Source organism: Spinacia oleracea, chromosome 1, assembly GCF_020520425.1.
Source record: "Spinacia oleracea cultivar Varoflay chromosome 1, BTI_SOV_V1, whole genome shotgun sequence".
Taxonomy (NCBI): domain Eukaryota; kingdom Viridiplantae; phylum Streptophyta; class Magnoliopsida; order Caryophyllales; family Amaranthaceae; genus Spinacia; species Spinacia oleracea.
Genome location: NC_079487.1, coordinates 39,356,028 through 39,366,661, shown reverse-complemented (window position 1 = coordinate 39,366,661; position 10,634 = coordinate 39,356,028). Strand labels below are relative to the sequence as shown.

At 37.3% G+C, this 10,634-nt stretch overlaps 2 long non-coding RNA genes across 3 annotated transcripts; both read right to left on the bottom strand.

Annotated features, from left to right (window-relative positions):
• Positions 1-1,437: 1,437 nt before the first annotated feature.
• Positions 1,438-5,583, bottom strand: LOC110785390 (uncharacterized). Its single transcript, XR_008925847.1, has 4 exons — positions 4,822-5,583; positions 4,501-4,569; positions 2,582-3,865; positions 1,438-2,446 (listed from the first exon to the last, which is right to left on the bottom strand). It is a non-coding gene; the product is annotated as an uncharacterized lncRNA (long non-coding RNA).
• Positions 5,584-6,358: 775 nt separating this feature from the next.
• Positions 6,359-10,084, bottom strand: LOC130465830 (uncharacterized). Of its 2 annotated transcripts, none has more exons than XR_008925846.1 (3): positions 9,644-10,084; positions 9,323-9,391; positions 6,359-8,688 (listed from the first exon to the last, which is right to left on the bottom strand). It is a non-coding gene; the product is annotated as an uncharacterized lncRNA (long non-coding RNA). The 2 variants fall into 2 exon arrangements; XR_008925845.1 differs by having other exon boundaries at positions 9,323-9,363.
• Positions 10,085-10,634: the final 550 nt, after the last annotated feature.

The following is a 10,634-nucleotide window of genomic DNA, read 5'->3' as shown; positions in this document are numbered from 1 at the left end:
TTCAGTGGGAGCTGAGATCGTCACAGGCAAGAAATGAATGCTCCGGAAACGATGATATTGCCGGAAACAGAAATATGGATCGTATCGGAAATATAAATATTATCCAAGTCGTAGATGTTGCCGGAAACGGAAACATGGTACGTATCGGAAAATATTATCGGAAATGGAAATATTGCCGGAATCGGAAATATTGCCGGAAACGGAAATATTGTCAGAATCGGAAATATTATCGGAATCGGAAAATAATTCCGGAAACGGAAATATTAAATATTTGTTCGAAACGGAAATTAATTCCGGAATCGGAAATATTAAATATTGTTCGTATCGGAAATGAATTCCGGAATCGGGAAATTAATCGGAAGCGTATCGTACGAATTAGCATCGGACGAGGCCTGCCAGACGAAGGCCCAGCACGAAGCCGGGCCATCGCCCAGCAAGCCAGCGCGCATAAACGCACCAGCCAAGGCTGCGCCAGGCCCACCGCAAGGCAGGCCCAGCGCGCGCCAACGTTGCGGCAGCGTGTGGGCCTCGCAGCAATGGGCTGCGAGCTCGCGGGCTGCGCCCGCGCGCATGGCGCCCCTCGTGGGCTGCTGTGCGTGCGTGTGTGTTGGTGTGCTATACGAATCCTAAAGCTATCAGGTTTCGACTAATGATTAAATTCCTAAACCTAAAAGGATGAATTAATTAAATAAGAATTCTATTAGGATTCTAGTTTAATTAATTCGTATCCTAATAGGTTTACGATTCCCTTTCCATACCTCTATAAATAAAGGCCTAGGGTCATTATTTTATATAGAGATTTCAAGTATTAAAAGTGATTTTTGAGAGCAAAAATTCAGTCATACAATTGCCTATACTAGCCGAAAATTCTAAGTACCTTAAGGGCGATCCTAGTTGGTCAAGCTTAAGGCGGATCCGGACGTGCTGTGGACTATCTACGGAGGGACGACACTTGGAGTCCTAAAGACTTGTTCTTGTTCGGTTCGGGCGCAGCTAGGGAAGGCACGCAACAAAGTGTATGCATCTAAACTATGCTAAATGATTATGTGTAAATAATATGCTTTCCTGGCTTTATGGTTTTTCCGCATGATTTATGAATTGTCATATGTATCATAACCTAACAGATTAAAGGTAGCAAAATATTACCTACCACGGAAGGGATAGCTCGCACCTACACGAGCGGAACACCAAGGCATCTTCCTCGAAAGAACCTACAAAAATCGTACGCCAAAAGGAAGCATCCCAACATGCATACTTGGGGGCTCCAAGCTACGAAACGACCATAGCAAAATAAAAAACTCGAAGCAAATGTTTGAACGATCAAGAAGGGCACGATGCTTGAGCCCACTTCATGAATGGGCCTGAACCCTATCAAGCTTCTAAGCAAACTATTCAAAATCAGTCATTGCTCAAAAAAAATGATTCAAGCAAACTGATTAATGGACCGCACACAACGGCCATTCTATGAACGCTCGTTCGCACATACATATCATCATTCTAAGTATCGAACATTCACGAACGCGTTCAAAAGGAAAGATATACAACAACAAGAGCGGTCAAAGTCTTACGCCTCAAGGTATGTTCCTCGGGCCATATAGACTCGCCCAACTATCGCAATAACTGTACGCCTTAAGAGCAACAGTTCCTTAAAATAATCGCCCCAAAGCGACAAGCACCGTAGTCCACCAATCGGCTACGGCTTCTCAAGAAAATCATCACGTTCTAAAAACAAAGAAAAAACAAAAGAAAAGAGAATACATAGAACTTCCAAGTGAAATAAACGAATGAACAGGAGGCCAACTGTGTCATCAAAAGACCAGCCCAAACAACACTTTCAACGCCCCACCTGGGCGTGAATTATTTCAACGCCCAGGCCTGGGCGCCGAAAATGTACCCTGGCTCAAAAAAAGGCCCTAACTTCTAGTGGGCCCTGCCGCATCCATTCGACTCGAAAATTGCCGATTTCCTTACTGAAAGTCGCACCTCACGACTTTGTCAAGAGTAGCACACCACTACAAAGATCGCTCGCACTTACGAGCACAATCCCAAAACATGATCAAGGACATCACAAATTGCGTATCCCCAAGGAATCCCTTTGACAAGAAATGACCGTCAAGCACGAGTGCTTGGTGGCTCGAAAGAAAAAAAATATATCTAAAAAAAAGTATGCAAAGTTAAAACAATATTCCCAGACTACGCTGTACAAAGTCCCGTGTTTGGATAATCTCAAAAGATAAAACCGGATTACGACCTCAAGACAAATGTCGCCGTTGATACTTATACATAGTCCCCTAATCAAGGACCCAGGTAATGGAAAAATTGAGCCATAAATACTAGCTCAAAACCATGAAAGAAGATGAACACAAGACAATGGTCCATCTAAGCACGTTGTCAACCCACATTCAGGTTGCAACTAAATCCGAGCATCCCTCGAAAGAATTCGCTCCTGCAAGAATGAATGAAAACAAATTCTCAAGAGAAATCACAAGAAAAAAAATGAAATAGGGACTTGTCCACCTCAATCAGGCAAGACCGCGGCACGCGAATCCCAAATCAAAAAGACGAATTCAGGTTCGCTCACCTCCAGCGAGCGGGGCGTCCACCCTTAGCGGACAGGGCTCGCCCACCTTCAGCGGGCGGGGTCTGCGTCACTAGCCGCGCAGGTCCTCAGTTTTCGAAAAATAAAGTCTTCAAATTCAAAATAGGCTCGCCATCTTCAGCCGGCGGGGTCTACGTCACAAACCATGTAGGTCCTTATTTTCAAAAAAAAAAAGCAAACAAACCTTAAAACAGATTCGTCCACTTCTATCGGATGGGGTGTCCACCTTTAGCGGATAGGCTCGCCATCTTTAGCCGGCGGGGTCTGCGCCACTAACCGCGCAGGTCCTTAGTCGCTGCAGCGACAACTTTTTCTGGTTTTCCCTTTTTCCAAAAATTAAAGGATCGGTTTTCCCTTTTTCCAAAAATTAAAGGATCGATTTTCCCTTTTTCCAAAAATTAAAGGATCGGTTTTCCCTTTTTCCAAAAATTAAAGGATTGATTTTCCGTTTTTCCAAAAAAGAACGATGTGCTGGATTTTCCTTCATTTTACGTCCCATAAAAACAAGGGGGTTTTTCTCGTTTAGCTAACCCTGAAAATGAGAATCTTTAAAAACATTTTTACCTCGTGGTTGGGCTTGGCCAGACCCAATTACACTTTATAGCTTTGATTTCGAAAACATCTGTAGCTACTCCCAATGGCAAAGTGAGGGAGTTTCTACGCCTCTTTAGATACTTCCAATGACAAAGTGAGGGAGTATTCTATACTATCCGTTGACAAAACCCAATGACACGTGAGGGATATGTCGACACTCCAAGTGATGACCCTTAAGTCAAATGTTATCACTCGGGGGCTCGTGAGACCCTCGCAAAAACAGGTCACCATGGCTTGTGTGGCGCACTCCGTCTAGTACTTTGACCATCGTCTTATTCCAAGACTCATTCAAAGTGGGGGCTAACTGTAGACACCTACTTTTGTCCCCATTCCCGAAAGGGAAGGTGTAACACCCCGACTTCTAAACACCATTAATTAGGTTAATTATCTTTAATTAGCAGCGGAAAATCCTAGCTTAGTCGGAGCGTCACATGTCGTATCTCCCTCGTAGAAAATATAAGGCGACATAACCTTTTTAAATTACTAAATAATCTTTAATAATAAACACTTCTAGCATTGATTAAATATTAATATTCAATTCTTGAAATTAAACTTAGAGTTTAAATAATACATCCATTATTACTAGTGAGACATAGTTATCTTTACTGAAGATCGATCGTGAATTTGGTGGTTGCATCCTCACTCTAAGGCATCCTATGATCTTCTTTGTACCTAAAATAAAAGCAACATCGTGAGCCGAGGCCCAGTAACATACTGCCCTAACAACGTAAATTCATTTCAATTCATTTTATTTAATTTGCAATCAGGGAGAATAGAATATAGTAAATCACTTTCATAAACTCATTATAATAAAACATCATTTATAACTTGAAACTTTAATAGTTCCCATTATCTTTCATAAAACATCCATTTTACTTGGTAACTGACAAGTTAGCCTTGCGGGACGTCTCCCACCTTGCGATAGTCCTCAAGGAGCACTCTCCCTTGTTGGACATACGCCCGTACCTAAATAATTTCTCTTTTAGCTTGCGGTAACCCTCAAGGAGCACTCTCCCTTGTTGGGTGTCCCGCGGTACGGCGGTACGTGCACGACCTAGAAATAGTAACCCCACTAACTGCCAGAACCTGTTACACTTTTATTTATCATGTTTCGTATCTTATTCGTAACTCATAAACATCATTCTTATAAAATCATTTATCAATACATTTGAATATCATCATGCATAAAACAAACTTCATAAATACATTTCATATCCCACAATCCAATACAACATATCATTATAAACACATTTTATAATCTAAACACATTTCATAAGGGGATTGTGGGTGTTAGCAATAGATGTTACCTCAACCGTAGTTTATACTTCCTGTTTGATGGATCTTCATCCTGAGCTTCGAGGACCAATTAATTACTCCTTTCGTATATGAAATATCAAATTAGTAAATATACAAACAATATAATAACGTGATCCTTTTAAATATATTTTTGGGTTTATTATGAAATCATCACTTTATTATTCATAAAACGATCTTACTCTATTTTGAAAACAATGTGATAAAAACCATACGGCAATCAGCATATATATTGTTTTTATAATAGTACAAAATTGTGGGTTGACTTTTAGAAGAATATAATTGCCAAGTTTTAGGAAGTTTTAAAGACTAACCTTTCTTAATAAAAGAGTATGAAGAAGAGGAGGGAGATGGAGTTGCGTGAGCGGACGACGACCAAACAAGGGTGGCGTCCATGGTGGCTGGAAAACTCACCAGATTTTATGGGCGGTGGTATGGGTGGTTGTTGTGGTGGTTGTTCGCATCGGTTATGAGAGAGAGAAAGAGGTAATACCCGAGTTCGGGTGCGGTTTCAGCAACAGAATATACAACTTAGGCACGACATTTGTGGGTATTGGTTGTTACTCGTTTGTGCTTTCTGTAAGGAGTGTCATGTTGATGACGGTAGCAGAAATAGTTTGCAGTGGTGGAGGAGCCATGGTGGCTATAGTGGTGGTCAAGAACAAGTATGAAACAAGGGAGTTTCTAAGGGCTTTAGAAAGTAGCTTTCTTTGGATTAATTTGCTATGAATTGTTGTTTGTTGTCTGAGTTTTATGGCCAGATTAACTGGGTATTTATATAGGAATGAAGGGGGGAAAATAACGTAATCCATGATATCATGTTAATGGTATTACAAAACCATCTAATTTCAATACCGTGGGATTTTTGTGAGAGAAAGAATGAAACCAGGGATTTTACAATTGATGAGTAAGCTAGAATGAGAAGAATGAGTGACAACTGGAAAGTAATGTTTCTTGGTTTAACACGTATGGAAGAGTATAGAGAAAGAAGAAGATAGTTTGTCTTCTTGGAGTCATAAGGGTGAAAAGGTAATTTGCATCAATTAGGCAAATTTCTGAAATTCCATTGTTATAATTAGGAATTCACAAAAATAGAAATCCTTAACTAAAACGAGTTTTGAAATAATTCTTTATAACATATCGATAACATAAATTTAGTTTTCGAATAAATTAAGAATGTTCAGAAATTATTAAAAATTCGAAAAAAAAAGAAAAAAAATGTTTAAGCTCGGAAAATTAAATTATAAAATCTTAAAATTAAAGCGTGTAACGATATTAAAATTAATTTAGCATAATTACTCAAGTTTTAAAAATTCGGGGTATTACATTCTTACCCCTTAGAAAAAGTTTCGTCCTCGAAACTTGAAAATTTAGTTGTATAAAATGATTGTTGAAAATCGAAAACATTCGAAATAAAAGTATGATATTTTATTTTAAAACCAAGATCTCACAATTTCATTCCAATTCCGACAATGTCTAGCTTTCATTCCGCCATCTTCTTTGATGACTCCGCTTCAACTCGAGACCTAGAATTGAAGAGTAAAAAAAGGGCAAAATTATATATCGACCCTTAATCGTCATTAAGGTCAATTACATTCTGCCAGCATCTTTCTTATCTCCACTTTACTTCATAAAATAGGATCAAGGAGCAAAGAACATAAAAGGGGCAAACTTGTTAGCTTAGACTAGGCTCCCATTTTACTTTGTGATATCTTGTTTGAAAATATTTTTCTTACCAAAAATAGTAATATTTAATGCAAAATTATGATTTTGAAAATGAAAATAAATATTTATCTAACAATTGCAATACTCAAACAATTTGTAAAAATCATTTATTATAACAATCTCGTACTCTGAGCTCAGGAGAACTTCCATCGAAGACGGCTTCCTTGTATGACGATTATATTACCAATACAATCATATCAGCATAAACATTTTCCACAAAGCATATCATAAAGACATAATTGAAAATTTCACATTCAACATAAGAATAACATTCCTATCATAATCATTTGATCTAACACACGAGCATGGTTGATTCATAACACGTTTACATAAAACATTGCGATTCGTACATTATATCATTCTTGGGCGACTAATTGGAGATATTGCGTTTTCGTTTGCTCTTGCGCTTCTTTGCTGCAGGAATCTTGTCGTTGACTTTCTCTAGTTGATTTGTTTTGATTTTGATCTCAGATCTTTTCTTCTACGTTGGATAACTTCGTTGACTACGTTCGTTGCAGGGGTTCGAGTCCAATCACGTGACTAGAAATATATCGTTAGACATATGACTTCGTTACTTATCCTTGATATTTTAAGTTAGTAAATCTCGTATTTTGCAGATAATACTAAGCCATCAAGCGTGCCTAGCTCCTAGAGAACTTAGTTCAGACTACCTGGTTCCATAGACATGTCATTTTTTCGACTTTCTATTCCCAATTTCATTGCATTCCTCAATCATTCATAATTCTCTTCGATTCCATAACATTCATTGATATCATCAACCTAATAGACAAACTAATTCTCAATAACTTATTTTGGTAAGGTCCTCAAAACTTTATATGCAAACCCACTTTCATATTTTCACCATAAATCATGCTCGATTTCGCATAATATTCTTGCATAACCTTTAAAATTTCTAGCTTAGCTTCCCTAACAGAGGCATATCAATCATCATTTAGATAGTAGACTTTTGTACTTATAACCACCAAAATATTCATGGTGAATAACACAGGAAGATAACCCTAAAATCAATTTCATTCTTAACTTGAACACTTTAATCCTAGAATAACCTTTACTTAATTAATGATCCACCACTCGTGAAATACAACCTTATTCTCGTTTGGTACTTAAACATTTCTACTATCCTTAAAGATTTCATAACCATAAAAGTTCATATCCACAAATTCTTTGAGTTTGCATCGTGCTTAACTTAACTTCTTCCAAGAAAATAGTAATGCTTAAACTTTGCGTAGTCTGTCCAGGGTAAGAAACTCGATAAACATAAAATCAAGGGAAGTTCGGTTCCAGAGTGAGAGAGATAAATTAAAATAATATCAGCATTGGCGTCATCTTCGTCTTTCATCATGTAAGCTCTTACGTATATTGGTGGTCGTGATGGATTATGATTAACCTTAGCATCGTTGCTCCGTCCGTGATCGGTCGAGGTTTCTCCTCCTGTATTCGTGAAAGGTGGTTTAGGACAGTCTCTCGCGAAATGATCTTTCCTCCACATCGATAACATGTATTCGTTTCTGCACGACACTTGCTTCCTATTCGTCGGGCATTACAAAGTTTTGAATAGTTGATCTATCTGGTTGATCCATTTTTCATGTTCCATCGAATCGGGCTTGTCGTCATAGATTGGTGGATTTGAGTGTGAATTTTTTTTCGTATGGTGAAGCATTTTCGTTCGCTTTAGTGTCTTTCGTTTGTCGAGAATCTTTGACTAATTCAGTTAACATCGTACTTGTCGTTCCTAATCGTTCCATCATCTCTTGTGGTCTTCTATAGGTTGGTCGTCATAAATATCAACATGGAAAACATCATTGTGGACGACGTCATCGTGAATGTTGCGCTTGTAAGCTTCGTTCGTGGCATCGTTAGTAACCTCGATAGTCGATATTTTGCATAACATATTCAATCAAGAAAACATAAATAACAGAAGAAATAAATCCCTTTTATCCCGTTCCTACACTCAAACTCATTCCATTTTAACTTGACTTGATTTTAACATATTCTTTTTTAACTTATTCCTTAAAATTCTTGCTTAACGCCTATTGAATTTTTATTTCGTGCAAAACCCGTAAGGTTTAGCACTTATGGTCGCAGAACCTTGGCTCTGAATACCAAACTGTAACACCCCGACTTCTAAACACCATTAATTAGGTTAATTATCTTTAATTAGCAGCGGAAAATCCTAGCTTAGTCGGAGCGTCACATGTCGTATCTCCCTCGTGGAAAATATAAGGCGACATAACCTTTTTAAATTACTAAATAATCTTTAATAATAAACACTTCTAGCATTGATTAAATATTAATATTCAATTCTTGAAATTAAACTTAGAGTTTAAATAATACATCCATTATTACTAGTGAGACATAGTTATCTTTACTGAACATCGATCGTGAATTTGGTGGTTGCATCCTCACTCTAAGGCATCCTATGATCTTCTTTGTACCTAAAATAAAAGCAACATCGTGAGCCGAGGCCCAGTAACATACTACCCTAACAACGTAAATTCATTTCAATTCATTTTATTTACTTTGCAATCAGGGAGAATAGAATATAGTAAATCACTTTCATAAACTCATTATAATAAAACATCATTTATAACTTGAAACTTTAATAGTTCCCATTATCTTTCATAAAACATCCATTTTACTTGGTAACTGACAAGTTAGCCTTGCGGGACGTCTCCCACCTTGCGATAGTCCTCAAGGAGCACTCTCCCTTGTTGGACATACGCCCGTACCTAAATAATTTCTCTTTTAGCTTGCGGTAACCCTCAAGGAGCACTCTCCCTTGAGGGTGTCCCGCGGTACGGCGGTACGTGCACGACCTAGAAATAGTAACCCCACTAACTGCCAGAACCTGTTACACTTTTATTTATCATGTTTCGTATCTTATTCGTAACTCATAAACATCATTCTTATAAAATCATTTATCAATACATTTGAATATCATCATGCATAAAACAAACTTCATAAATACATTTCATATCCTACAATCCAATACAACATATCATTATAAACACATTTTATAATCTAAACACATTTCATAAGGGGATTGTGGGTGTTAGCAATAGATGTTACCTCAACCGTAGTTTATACTTCCTGTTTGATGGATCTTCATCCTAAGTTTTGAGGACCAATTAATTACTCCTTTCGTATATGAAATATCAAATTAGTAAATATACAAACAATATAATAACGTGATCCTTTTAAATATATTTTTGGGTTTATTATGAAATCATCACTTTATTATTCATAAAACGATCTTACTCTATTTTGAAAACAATGTGATAAAAACCATACGGCAATCAACATATATATTGTTTTTATAATAGTACAAAATTGTGGGTTGACTTTTAGAAGAATATAATTGCCAAGTTTTAGGAAGTTTTAAAGACTAACCTTTCTTAATAAAAGAGTATGAAGAAGAGGAGGGAGATGGAGTTGCGTGAGCGGACGACGACCAAACAAGGGTGGCGTCCATGGTGGCTGGAAAACTCACCAGATTTTATGGGCGGTGGTATGGGTGGTTGTTGTGGTGGTTGTTCGCATCGGTTATGAGAGAGAGAAAGAGGTAATACCCGAGTTCGGGTGCGGTTTCAGCAACAGAATATACAACTTAGGCACGACATTTGTGGGTATTGGTTGTTACTCGTTTGTGCTTTCTGTAAGGAGTGTCATGTTGATGACGGTAGCAGAAATAGTTTGCAGTGGTGGAGGAGCCATGGTGGCTATAGTGGTGGTCAAGAACAAGTATGAAACAAGGGAGTTTCTAAGGGCTTTAGAAAGTAGCTTTCTTTGGATTAATTTGCTATGAATTGTTGTTTGTTGTCTGAGTTTTATGGCCAGATTAACTGGGTATTTATATAGGAATGAAGGGGGGAAAATAACGTAATCCTTGATATCATGTTAATGGTATCACAAAACCATCTAATTTCAATACCGTGGGATTTTTGTGAGAGAAAGAATGAAACCAGGGATTTTACAATTGATGAGTAAGCTAGAATGAGAAGAATGAGTGACAACTGGAAAGTAATGTTTCTTGGTTTAACACGTATGGAAGAGTATAGAGGAAGAAGAAGATAGTTTGTCTTCTTGGAGTCATAAGGGTGAAAAGGTAATTTGCATCAATTAGGCAAATTTCTGAAATTCCATTGTTATAATTAGGAATTCACAAAAATAGAAATCCTTAACTAAAACGAGTTTTGAAATAATTCTTTATAACATATCGATAACATAAATTTAGTTTTTGAATAAATTAAGAATGTTCCGAAATTATTAAAAATTCGAAAAAAAAGAAAAAAAATGTTTAAGCTCGGAAAATTAAATTATAAAATCTTAAAATTAAAGCGTGTAACGATATTAAAATTCAATCTCATTAAAACTTCTTTAA